Source organism: Cetorhinus maximus, chromosome 8, assembly GCF_964194155.1.
Source record: "Cetorhinus maximus chromosome 8, sCetMax3.hap1.1, whole genome shotgun sequence".
Classification (NCBI taxonomy): domain Eukaryota; kingdom Metazoa; phylum Chordata; class Chondrichthyes; order Lamniformes; family Cetorhinidae; genus Cetorhinus; species Cetorhinus maximus.
Window position 1 is genome coordinate 11,049,433 of NC_135886.1, and position 13,927 is coordinate 11,063,359.

The following is a 13,927-nucleotide window of genomic DNA, read 5'->3' on the forward strand; positions in this document are numbered from 1 at the left end:
GTTTGAAGTGTGGAATAAGACTTCAGAAGCACAAGTGTTTCACATTCATTCTCAGTCGATGCACCATATGTTCCTTATCGGGCAAGTTATTCAACACACTATAAATACATGGCTTAAAAAGAGCAATAACACACACGCTTCAGGGTAGGCTGAAGCCTCAGGCCTATTCTTTCCTCCACTTAGAGATGCAGACGTACAGAGCAGTCAGAGAGAGGGAAGCATAGAGGCTAAGAGCAGAATCGTCCCAGACTTGGACTGAGTGCCGTCGTGTGTGGGTAAAACGATGTTTTATCCGTCGGCCATAATGGCAGCTTTTCACACCGTATCGTCCCAAACCCGCCGCATTAATTATGCATTCCCAGGATACACGCCGTTTCCATGGTGGGCGGGCTGTCGTTCGCCCGCCATGCCATCACCTCGCTGCTTCATCACGCCAGGTGCCACATTTAATGTGCAGCCGTGTGTACACCTCTCAGTGCTTCTAGCCCAGGACTGCTGCACGGAAGACAGGATGGCCCCAAAAGTCAAAAAGACTGCAGCGGATCCTTCCCTTGTCACACTCACGCATCCCTCGGGTGCCTTTTGAACGCCGTGGAGTCCCGCTGTGATGTCCTCTGCCCCCACTCTGGCTGCAGGATGGGCAGCTGCATCTCTAATCCGGCTTGGGAGGCAGTGGCAGTGGTGGTCAGCGCCAATGCCCTGCAAAAGAGGACTGCCACCCAGTGCCGCTACAGGATGAATGGTCTCCTCCGTTCCGCCAGGGTAACTCACTCTCCTCATCACTCTCAACTCACACACTCACAAACCCGTCACACATCCACAGGGATCTCACACCTCAAGGGACAACACCACTAACTCTCACACACACCCTCACATCTCCATCAGGCTCATATCCTCTCGAACTCACATCCTCATCCTATACATGGCTCCGCTCACCACACTAACATCCCACGGAGTGCCTTGTGTCCTGCCCACACACTCTCCATCTGTTTTCATGTAGGAGAAGCCTGCTCACATCAGCATGAAGAGGTCCCAGACCAGGGCCCTCACTCACAATAGGCCCCTCACTCACTTTGAGGAGTGTGCCATCACACTGACTGGTGAGGACGTGGACCGTGCCTGTGGGGAGGGTGAGGTCAGAGCAGAATACCCTTGTGAGGATCCTGCACCACATCATCCCTCTTTCTACTTTGGTTCACAGGGAGCTCTGCCAAGCGACCGACACCCTTAGTCAGCCAGTCCCTCAACTCCATCCAGGTCCTCACCCCCAGCCAAGAGGACTCCTCCATTGCAGAGCTGGAAATAAGCAGTCTGGAAGACCCATCACAGCGCTTACCCACACCCTGCACCAGCGCAGAGATGCACACCTCGGTGGGACCTAGATCTAGAGCTGGCTTGGATTCACAGTCTGGTGGTCACCGCATGGACACATGTCCGCAGCAGGAGGAGGCAGGTTCAGCTGAGCTCCCCGGCACTCGGAGGACTGCTGGGGAAGAGGCATCTGTGAGGTCCGAGTCAGATTTGACCTTCCAACTCATCGTGGAGAGTCAGCAGAAGGCGGGGGAACATCATGCAGAGCTGTTGGAAGCCCTCAACAGAGTGGCATGCAAGACAGAGGAGTACACCTGCCTGCTCTCTGATGAAGTGGTGCCCACATGTGCACCTATGGAGGTCTCCATGGGGAGGATGGCGGACGCCATGGAAACCATGGTCCAACAGAACACGGAGACCTGTGCGGACCTGAACTCCATCACGGGAGCCAGGAGTGAGTTCCTGCAGTGGCAATGCGAGAGGGAAACTACCTCAACATCCCTCCAGGTGCTCCTTCCCCTCAAGGAGTCAGACCGGGGCCCCCAGGCACCCGAAGAGAAGAGGAACAGCAGCTGGACACCCCTGGGTCATCCACTCAGGAATCTCAGATGCTGTCCACTCCCTCCAAGTCCCCTTTGCCTGTGAACCCCTCAACCTCGTCCTCTGCCAGTGCAGAGGGAGCAGCTCAGCCAACATCTGATTCTGGAGTGAGAAGTGTGTGCGTGTCAGGACTTTCTGAAGCCTTGTGCAAGCTCTCTCCCAATGTATGCGAATCCTTCCCCTATCACACTCACCTCAATGTCCTGAGCATTTTCAATGCTGCCTGCTAGGGTTCACTTTCAGGTGTCCATCTGAGCTGACCTGCATCTCCGCCCACCCAATGATCACAGCACCTGATCTCACCCCGTCAAGACTGTCATTGCACTTTCGATTTAGACAGCATGGTCTTGATTCAGGTTTTCATGCAGTCTCCTATCTCTTCCCCTCCTGCAGTCACCCATTTCCTTTCTCCCATCACAGTTGACTCTCCTGGCATCACCTTCCACTTCCCCTCCGTGACCTACCAGCCACAACCCTTTTCATTCGGGAACATGCACATTCCCTTCCTTCCTGAAAATCCCACCCCCATCCACATTCACCGACACCCCCAACCCAACCTCCTCCTTCCCGCCCCCCCAGGGCCATGCCTGCTTCTGAGCCCCCACCAACCACCCTCGCTCTCCCTTCTACCGCTGCTGTTAAACCCTCACCCTCCCACCCTACCGCCTCACTCTGCCCTCAGTCATTCTCATCATTTCCTCCTACCACACCCACCCTCAGTTCCCTCCCCAGGAGGCAGCCATGGACTCATCAGAGCCCTCCCTTGCACATTCACCTGGACATCACCCCCTCTGGAACCCTTCACCCCTTGGAACTTCTTCCCCTCCTCACCGGATTACCCCTGCCTTGGTCCTCCTCCCACCCCCACTCCCCCACCCCCCGACTTCACTGGACTCCACCCTCGCTTTACCCTTCCTCCTTCCTGACACCCTCAGAGATCCTTACTTATTCCCCCACCCTTAGCCCTTCCCCCTTCATGACTCCCTCCTGCAAATCTACTTCTTCCTCGAGCCTTAATCCCTTCCCGCTCTGCACTCCTTCCTCCCCAAGACTCCATCCCCTCTCCGCACTCCTTCCCCCCACCAAACTCCTTCCCTTACACCTTACACCCACCTTACACTGACCTCCTCAGTTGCTGTCTTCTCCCATTACTCGCCCTTCCCCCGTATTCCCTCCCAACCTCTCCCAGCCCCCCACCCCCGCCACCTTCATTTCACCACCCTCCCAACCTCACCCCAGCCTGACACCTCTTCCTCGCCCAGTCGATCCTAGACCTTCCTCTCCCACCCCCCAGTATATCTTCCTTTCCCAAACAGAGCTGGACCTTCCCGTCCACCCCCACAACAGGGGTCGTTGCATTGTCCCATTGTGAACAGACCCTCAGCAGTGACTTTCCAGCTTCCATGAGCTGCTTTGCAGTGGAGCCATGTCATGGACATTCCCCCAGTTTGCCATTGCTGTCGGGCTCCAGCATCTTCTGCTCCTCAGATGTCCGCGAGGTGAGCAAGACCCTGCCGGTATGTCCCGATTTCTGCACATCACACTTGTCAAGAGGTGTTCTGCACTGTTGTGCAATCATGCTGATGTGGGCAGCTGATTCAGCAGGGGGGGGGCGCGGAAGGCGGGGATGATTCTGGCTGGCTGGTTTTATAATGATATGCAAATGTATTACAACAACGTTCCCAAGGTCCAATGGCAGGGAATGCAGCCCGCCATCGACAGGCTAAGCGGATGATCGCAAACTGGTTTCACAATGTTGTGAAACTGATTTCTGGCCAAATTGTCCACTTACATTGCTAAGCACATCCTACGCTAGTGGGCATAGAAAATTCTGCCCACATTTACTCCCCAGGGATTATCTGAAGGTATACATGGATAAATAGTGCATTACCTTATACGGCTTGCTATTAGCCAAGAGAATGAATATGTGCCCTAGTTATCAGGAGTACTGCCAATATCACTCTTATCACCAGTTGGAAAGAACTTTCTTAGGTAGTCATCTTTCAGATGTTTCCTTTTGATCAAGGGTCTCAACACAATAAGCACCTTCCTACATTGTGACCCCGCATTATGGCTGTCATGTTCATCCATGCAAAGTCATCGCATTTCAAAGTAATTCATAATGCTCGATGATTTATGTGTCACTGGCTAATTAATTTTATTTGGCAGGAAATCTCTGGTTCAGATTTTCCGGCCCCTACACCAGGGGGCATCATTGCGGACGGGACGGAAGAATTTGGAGAATTTTTAACGGCTCTCCAAATTTTCCCTTCCTGCCTGAGATGATGCCCAATAATGTCGGGGCTGGAAAATCCCACCCTCTGACTGGAGAGCTTGGAAACACAGCATCCTCTCTGAAGCTCTTGGGGATGTTTCTTAAGAGTTGTGATAAGTCGCTATATAAATGCAGGGTCATTTTACTTAAAATAATCTGATGGGATAGGCAACTGTGCAGGGAATTGTTGCAAAGCTACATCTATCATATTTTTATAGTCACTTGTTAGGACAGAACTTCAGTATTGCTGAAAAAAGAGACATGCTGTCAAAGCTTTTCATCTTGCACTCATCAGGACAGATTCACAAGAATACCAAATCTCAAAGGGAACAACAATTTATCCTGCATGAGAAGAAGGTGCCGATTGGTTGGCAAGTAGACTCTGATTGGTTGAGGCGTTGTCATGGAGCATTCACCAGGGAACAGTTAACTGCCAAGCTTTTGGTTAAATTCAAACCTGATTGGTCAAGGCATTGTCACAGGGAATGAACCAGGGAATGGCTGTTCCCCCCAAGTTTTTGTTTAGTTGAAAAAGGTGGAATGTGTGCACATGTTCTTTCTGCTACAAAGGAGAGGACACTATTTGTGAATATATGTTGTTCTCCTGCAATATAATTTGTTGTTCTTGCGAATATATCCTGATGAGTGCAAGACACAAAGCTTTGACAGCATGTATCTCGTTATTCAGCAGTATTGTATTTTTGGTCTTACCCTATAGATGCCTCAGTATTTTAGATCACTCTCATGTGTGAGCCTTAAGTTCCTTATGGCCTGAATATTTCTGATTGTCCTGATCTAGATGAGTTTCTGATAGTGAGTTATGGAATAATACAGTCCAGAAGGAGGCCATTTGGCCCTTTGTGCCTGTGTTGGCTGTTTGGTGGGGCTTTCCGATAATCTTACTCTTTCCCCATATCTCTGTATTTTTTCTACCTTCAAGTATTCATCCAATTCCCTTTTGAAGGTTACAATTGAATTTGCTTCCATCACGCTTTCAGGCAGTGCATCCCAGATCACAATAACTCACTGCGTAAAAAAAGTTCTCACATTGCCTTTGGTTCTTTTGCCAATCATTTTAAATCTGTGTCCTCTTGTTACTGACCCTTCAATCACTGGTTTCCCCTAATTTCCACTAACAAAATGCTTTGTGATTTTGAACACCTCAAATATATCTCCTCTTAACCGTCTCTGCTCTATGGAGAACAACCCCAACTCCTCCAGCCTCTCCACCCAACTGAAATCCTTCATCCCTGGTACCATTCTAGTAAATATTCTCTGTGCTCTCTCCAAGGCCTTGGCATCCTTCCTAAACTGGCCTTTGATCTCCCTGTGTTCAAAGGCAAGAGGGAGGTCCTCAACCAATCCTAGCAGAGTACCCACGACCAAGGTTTTCACAGCACCCTGAGTGTTAAACAGCTTTCATCATGAATCTTTCTGAAAATAAATTCCACCCATAAACTTTGCTTTAAAACCTCAATATTTAAAAGTACCGTTTCTTTCCACAAGTCCTTTTCTGTGGGGAAAAAAAAAATGATAAGAGAAAGAATATGGATGTTGTTCACTCTTTGTATGGACAACCTCCTGGAACCAATCTTTCTACCGTCAGACAGAAGGAAGTTTGTATAACACAATGGGCGGAATTTTAATCCAGCGGGATATTGCGGTCCTGCCAAAGTCAGTGGGGTTTAGGGTGGCTGGCTGCATTTTACAGCCCTGCCCCCATCCTGATGGGGCTGTGAAATTCCAGCCTCTTTTTTGTTAAAACAATGTATTTTTAATAAAATAATTGCATTCTCTTGTCCTGATGTGACAAATCCAGGCCGGGCTGCTGGGTGTTAGAACTCAGAAATCCAGGTGGCGAATAGATGAACTCTAGTATTTATCAATTTAGAAATTTTATTTACTGAGACATGCATGAATCTCCAATCCAACAACTATACTTTCAGCCCACGCCTATTTATATGAATGCAGATGAATCCCCAATTAATGCCTATCAGCTGAATATAATTAAACACCCAATTAATATACAATTTTATATAATATATAATATGTATGTATGTTTATATATAAATACAACAACACTCAACAAGCTTGACACCATCCAGGACAAAGCAGCCCACTTGATCGGTACCCTATCCACAAACATTCACTCCCTCCACCATCGACACACAGTAGCAGCTGTGTGTACCATCTACAAGACGCACTGTAGAAATTCACAAAGGCTCCTTAGGCAGCGCATTCCAAACCCATGACCGCTTCCATCTAGAAGGATAAGGGCAGCAGATACATGGGAGCACCACTATCTGGAAATTCCCCTCCAAGCTACACATCATCCTGACTTGGAATATATTGTGGTTCCTTCACTGTTGCTGGGTCAAAATCCTTGAACTCCCTCCCTAACAGCACTGTTTGTGTATTTACACCACAGGGACTGCAGCGGTTCAAGAAGGCAGCTCAGCACCACCTTATCAAAGGCCACTAGGGATGGGCAATAAATGCTGGGCTAGCCAGTGAAGCCCACATCCTGTAAATGTATATTAAAAAATCACAAAGTACAGGGGACCCTACAAGGAAGGTGCATTCATAATGCAGACAAACAGGTTGATTATCAAATCCTTCCACCATACGCCAATGGCAGGCAGTAAGAGTGGGAGAGATTCCTGGTCAGCCATGAGATGGAAAGAAAGTTGGAGCCTCTACCATCAGTATCCATAGCTCCAAACTACAACATGCAGGTGAAAGTGTACATCGCCACAGCAGCTTGTACTTCCTGAGCGATCTGTAACCCACCATCAATAGGGGATCCTAATAACAAGGTCCTTCATTTGGAGAGGATAGGGTGTGGAAGAGAGAGGAAAAGAAGGGATAGAATCCGTGTGGTTATGGCTTGGGGCTCAGATGTACCTTAACCTCAGTGGGTGAAGAATTGACCAGTGACAGAGAGAGAGAGCGAGAGAGAAAATCAGCCAGTCAGAGAGTTAAGCTGTTCTGCTATCACACGTGCAGATTCAAATCGTCATTTCAATAGCCTGGGGATATTTTTTCCTTTTCGGAGATGGTGTGTAGGAAAAACGCCAGCAGAAAAATTCAGTTTGGAGTTTTCTGAGTGCCACCTCTTTTCAAATTAAATGATCTACATATATTCCAGTGTGCTATTGTAACACGTTTTCTACACACAAATTATCTTGACAAGCATTAAGTCAAACACTGACTGCCTATGACCGAAGGGTGTTTGTTGACATATATATTCTTATAATGCATGCTGCACAGTGCCAGGCGCTCAGTGACATCTCATTGCTTTGTGACAGGATAGATGTAAGGCCAGTCATTGAATTCTATGGGCAGCCAGTTAACACCTGTTCAATGTTTGTTTGTCTGCTGTGAATCTTGCTCAATATAGCAAGTCATAGTTGAAGACCAAAGGCTATGAAATGGATACCCCAAGGCCAGAAAATGGGACAAGGAACAACTGAACAGAGGCAGCAAATTATGCTGCTTAATATTGCACTAAAACAAAACTCCAGTTACTATTTCATTTCATTCAGTTTTGATTCCCAATTTGTTCTCCTGAAGGTGCTCTGGGTAACAGTTCCATGCAGATGGTGGAATGGTGGGGGGAAATATCATGGCTTTATCCAAAAGGTCAAATGTCATGTACTTGTGGGTCTGGATTACTTTTGGTGTTGGGCTATTGATGCAAAGCGGCAATCTCATCTGCTTGTGACATCCAAACCCCCTCACCCCCCCTCACATACACTCTCCCTCTCATTCCCTCTCACTCCCCCTCTGTCTCCCATTTCCTACCCACCCTCTTTCCCCCTCTCTCCCTCTCTGTTCCTCCATCTGTCCCTTCACTACTTCCTCAACTTGCCCCTCTCTTGCCCTATCTCTCTCCCCGCTCCCCTTTCCCCCTCATCCCCTACTCACTTTCCCTCTCCTTCTCTTCTGTATCTTCCCCTCCACCACCCCCTCCTCTCCCCCTCCCCTCTCCCTTCCCTTCTATCCCATCTCCCTCTCCCCTTCTTCTCTCCCATCTCCCTCTCCCCTTCTACTTTCCTCCCTTCTCTCTCCTCATTCCTTCCCCTCTCTCCTCCAGCTTTTCCCTCCTCCCCCTTCCACTTCCCCCTCCCCCTCTTATCATTCCCTCTCTCCCCTCACCCTATCTCCATTCTCCACCTCCTCTCACTCCCATCCCTCACTCCTCCCTCTCTTCACTCTCCTTTTCTCCACTTTCCCCCTCTCCCCTGCTCCCAGAAAGTCACTACAGTAAGCAGGAGACAGAACACTGGTAGTTCATTTTCTTACCTAGCCTGGACAAACTGAGTCTAGTAGTGAGATCACCAACTCAGCAATGGCTAGGCATTGAAGGCTGAACCTTCCTAGTCTGTCAGCATTCTTTGGGTCTTTCACAATCCCACTGAACTGACAATACAGCAGCAGTTATGGTTAATTATTCCTTGTTTGAAAGGAGTGAAAAAAGAACTTGCATTTTTGATGTTGCCTTTCATCTTCTTGGGACAATCCAAAGTGCTTCACAGTTAATGAATTAGTTTTAATGACTGCTTATGAGAAGGTATAACCTGGGTTTTTAGGAGATGCAGAAAGTACCTGCTCACTGCCCCCTCATTACTAATTGAAAGTTCCGAGACAGAGCCCTGGCCCTTCCTTGGAGGGCGGTGGGATGGAATTGCATTACAAACCTAATTAGAATAAGGTACATTTAAAGCTGCAAATGCATTACTTAAGTATCCAGGTGCAATAATAATGTTATGACATGACAGGTATTTGGCAGGCTGACCAAATCCACAAGGGAAACTTGGCCACACTTTCACAATGGTTTTGCAATTTGTATTTATTATGAAAAGATTTGTGCACTGAAGTCAGGAGTAATGAGTTCACAGCCACCTTTAGAGATTTTAAAGATTAAATTGAAACATTTATTAACAAAATAAAGACAAACTTAAACACACACACGATTACAGTTACACAGTTATAACAGCTCCCAAAATTTCAACTTAACCAGACTCCCAACTGCACACCCCCTTTAAGGCAACAGTCCAAATAGATTCCAAATCTATAAAGTCATCCAGCAATTTTACCACAAGCTCCCATTGGACAATGGACTTCCAAAGGCTTTCAACGCAACTCTGGCTACTGGAAAGCAAACTTCTGCAGGATGGCTAGAAGCCTTTTCCCCAAGTCTGTATCAGACAGTCACCTTTCAAGATCTCACGTGGCCACACCTCACATAGTCTTCAATCCCTCTTTAACTATATTTTCCCCTTTTTAATCTGTAAATCCCATTGTTTCAACTTGTCTTTAGAAGTTACTTTTCCCTGAATATAAAAATCTTTCTTGTTATCATTATGGCCAGCACTTTTGGAGAAAATCAGCGTAATGACCTCGCCTTATTTATCTTGTCAGTTGTAAACATTTTCCACGTCCTTTTGAAAATCAAACACCTCTCCCACTTATCTAAAAATGCAAATTTCATTCACACGGTCTCTGCTGAGACCTCATTCTAGTTTACTCATCTCCATTTCAAATGCCTGTTTTACAATTAACTCCTCTGATAATTTAAACCTCATAGTCTAATTGTCTCTAGTTTAATTAAATTAGCCATACACACAGAACCATACACACACACAGCCTGCTTTAAAGTATCCCACAGTAATATTAGGAAAAATATGATAGTTCCTTGACACCTCCGTCCTTATGGAAAAAAGAACCATCATAATTTTAAAAGCCGGTTTCATTTTCTCAATCCATTTCACATTATTTACTATACTGATCTTTATACACAAAGCTAGTACACTACCAGGTACATGCATTAACAAGGACATTATATACAAATCCTTTGTATGAACAGAGTCTCTTTTTCGATGGATGAGTATCTTTTGTGATGTACATTCAGCTTTCATGAAAAAATACCCTACTGGTTTTTCAATTCCTGTTTCATCTTGTAACAACACAACATCAATACTCAAATAACTTGCATCAATTGCCAACTTAAACTGCTTGGAATAATTAGGTGCTGCCAAAACTGGTGTAGTAGTCAACACAGTTTTCAAACTGTCAGATGCATTCTAACACTTCTGTGCCCATTAAAACTTCTTGTTGTTTTTTAGTAGTTCAGTCAATGGAGCAAACATACTGCTAAGATTGGATACAAACTTCCAATAAAATGCACTCATGCCCAGAAATCTCAAAACTTACCGTTTTGTTGTAGGCCCTGGGAAATTCATGATGTCTTTTACTTTCACATCGCTTGGAACCAACTGACCATGTCCAACGGTATGGCCTAGATATGTAACTTGCGCTTTTGCAAATTCACTCTTAGCCAAGTTCACCACCAAATTAGCTTCTTGCAGTCGATCAAACAGTTCCTTCAGATGATACATTTCACTGAAAACTACAAAGTCGTCAATATAAACAGCACAATTGCTCAGTCCTGCAATTACTTTGTTTGTCAGTCTTTGAAATATTGCTGGTGCATTCTTCATACCAAATGGCATAACTTTAAACTGATATAGTCCACCTGGCGTTACAAAAGCCAATATTTCTTTTGCTCTCTCCAGTAACGGTATTTGTCAATATCCTCACAGCAAGTCAATCTTTGTGATAAACTCTGCTTGTCTCACTTTCTATATACAATCTTCCAACCACGGAATAGGATATGAATCAGCTTTTGTCACTGCGTCTACTTTTCGATAATCCACACACAGTCATTTTGTTCCATCCGCTTCGGCGCTGTTAAATAGGTGAACTCCAGCTACTGCAACTAGGCTTTATGATGTCATTCGGAAGCATGAATTTGATTCCTTTTTGCACTTGAGCAAGTTATACTGGATTTAATCTATAAGGATGTTGCCTTATTGAAACAGAATCTCCCACATCTACATCATGTGTAGCTAAATTTGTTTTCCCCAGCTTATTTCCACAAACAGCTTTGTGTGACTGCAATAGCTTTTCCAAATCACTGACACGTGTATAGAAGGTAACTCAATATTACATTTCAATTTTTAAGTATCCTCATTGTCCATTTTGATTAGAGAAAAATCAATTTCAGAATCCTTCATTTTTATCTCTTTCTCTTTATCTACCAATACTAATACCTCCTTAATCAATCTTCCTTGTCAAAGTACATTTTAAGCATCTTTACATCCTCTGCTTCTTTCTTCCATCTGGAATATTTATTAAATAATTTACTTCACTCAGTCTCTTTTCAATCCTGTAAGGCCCACTAAACCTTGGCTTTAATGGTTCATCTGACAGTGGTAACAAAACCAACACCTTTTCCCCAAAACAATGTACTTTTGCCCACTTATCTGCATTTATCTTCATCACCTGCTGTGATATCTTTAAATGTCCCTTAGCTAACTCACATGCTCAGTTCAATCTTTCTCCGAATTTTGTCACATAATCCAGGAGAGTAGTTTCGGAACTCTGACCCACTAGTTTCTCATGAATCAACTTAAGTGATCCCCTTACTTCATAGCCTTCGATTAATTCAAAAGGACTAAATCCTGTCTATTCATTAGGGGCACCTGTAATACCAAATATCAAGAATGGAATCCCTTGATCCTTTGGGTAGTCTTGACTACAAGCCTTCATCATAGTTTTTAAAGTTTGATGCCATCTCCCTAAAGCACCTTGTAGGTCATGTCGATAAGCTGATAACTTAAACTGCTTTATCCCCAGGCTGTTCATTACTTCCTTCAACAGTTGTGATATGAAATTCGAACCCTGATCTGACTGTATTTCTTTTGGTAACCCATATCATGTAAAGAAAATTTGGTCAACTCTTCTACAATTTTCTTTGCTGTAATATTTCGTAAAGGTATCGCTTCCGGAAATCTTGTAGAGACATCCATGATTGTCAGCGAGTACTGATTTCCACTTTTGGTCTCAGGAAGGGGCCCTACACAATCAATCAGTATCCTGGTAAAAGATTCCTCAAATGCTGGAATCGGAAGTAAAGTTGCAGGTTTAATCACAGCTTGAGGATTTCCTGTCACCTGACATGTGTGACATGCTCTACAGAAGTTGACCACACCTTTATGCCAGTCCAGGCCAATAAAAATGTTTTTGTATTTTTGCCTGAGTTTTCCTAATTCCTAAATATCCAGCTAATGGAATTTCATGAGTGTTGGCCCCTGGTCACTAGTTTAGTTGGATTAATGAATCCGGGTTGCACACTTGTTTCGGGATGGCCGAGTTGGTACCATAGACAGAGGAGACCAGCAGACGGTTCTTATGTAGAACACATTCTATTTATTTACAAAGGAACTCAGCAGTTACACTTGTGTGCTTACAACTCAAACCCTGTCTCTACATTTCAGACTCTAGCTCTAGACTACTCACTACTGACTACTGATTACTCACTACTCAGGTAGCCCGTGCTACTCTGCTATTAGATACTAAGATCATGTGATCTTCCATTATAACATTCTTCTTAAAGATAAATTGCACATCAGATTGCCACATCCCCCCTCCTTTACTCAGATATACATTTTACAATTGCAATTTTTTCAAAATACCAAATTATTAACACAGATAATTAATTTACAAATTCAGTCTTTCTGGGGGCTTTCCTTATGCATGTAGAATGTCTCAGCTCTACAGCTTCAGATGCTTTGTCAGGAACCTCCTTTTCTGGTGTTGCCCAAACATCAGGTTCTTCGGTGGGCACTTGCAAATCTGTTTCCTCAACTCTTGCAGGTACAGCTGATCCTTCAGACACATCTGTACTCAATTGAGTCCTTTCAACAGGAGACATTGACACAGTGTGAACACTGGAAGAATCATTTCATGATACTTTGTTTCGCTCCTTCTTATATGATCTATATGTCTTCGTATGACTCAGTCTTCCACTTTCACATGGTAAGAAGGAGGTCCAGTCACTGCACTTACTTCACCTGATAACCACTTGTGTCCTTCTCCAAAATTTTTCACATATACCGTCTCTCCTACGGTAAACTTTCTGTCATGACTATGCCAGTCATGTCCGGTTTCCTGACTTCCCTGACTACTTTCCACCTTACCCCCTAAATTTGGTGTTATTAAAGCTCAATCTCATTCTGAGATGGCATTTCATCAACAATTCCGCAGTTGTGACACTTGATGCTGTGTCCTATAATGCAAAAGAAAACATGCTAACTTGGTTGCTATGGAGACTCCAGTTAATTTCTTCATGCCAGTTTTCAATGTTTAAATCACTCTCTTGGCCAGTCCATTCAATGAAGGGTGGTAGGGTGAAATTTGAGTGACACCTTTGAGGCTGATAAACCATTGAAACTCAGCGCTTGTTGCTGTTATCTGATATAGCCACTTCAGGCAGTCCATTGATGGTGAAACTTTGACGTAGCTTGTCAATTGTAGCAGATGTTTGTGGCTTCACCTCATTTATGTCCATCCATTTTGAGTGAGCATCAACAATAAGGAGAAACATTGTTCCTATAAAAGGTCCCATCTAGTCAATATATAATCGCACCCATGGCCTTCATGGCCACTCCCAGGGGTGTAATGGCATTGTTGGAGGTAACATTTGCACTTGCTGACACTGCTTACAACTTCTCACTAAGCTCTCTATTTCTCCATCCATTCCAGACCACCATAGGTAGCTGTGTGTTATGGTCTTCATTTGGAGAATACCTGGATGTGCACAATGTAGTTCAGCTAACAATGGCTTTCATCCCTTTGGAGGGACAATCATTTGAGCTCCTCACAATAAGATACCAG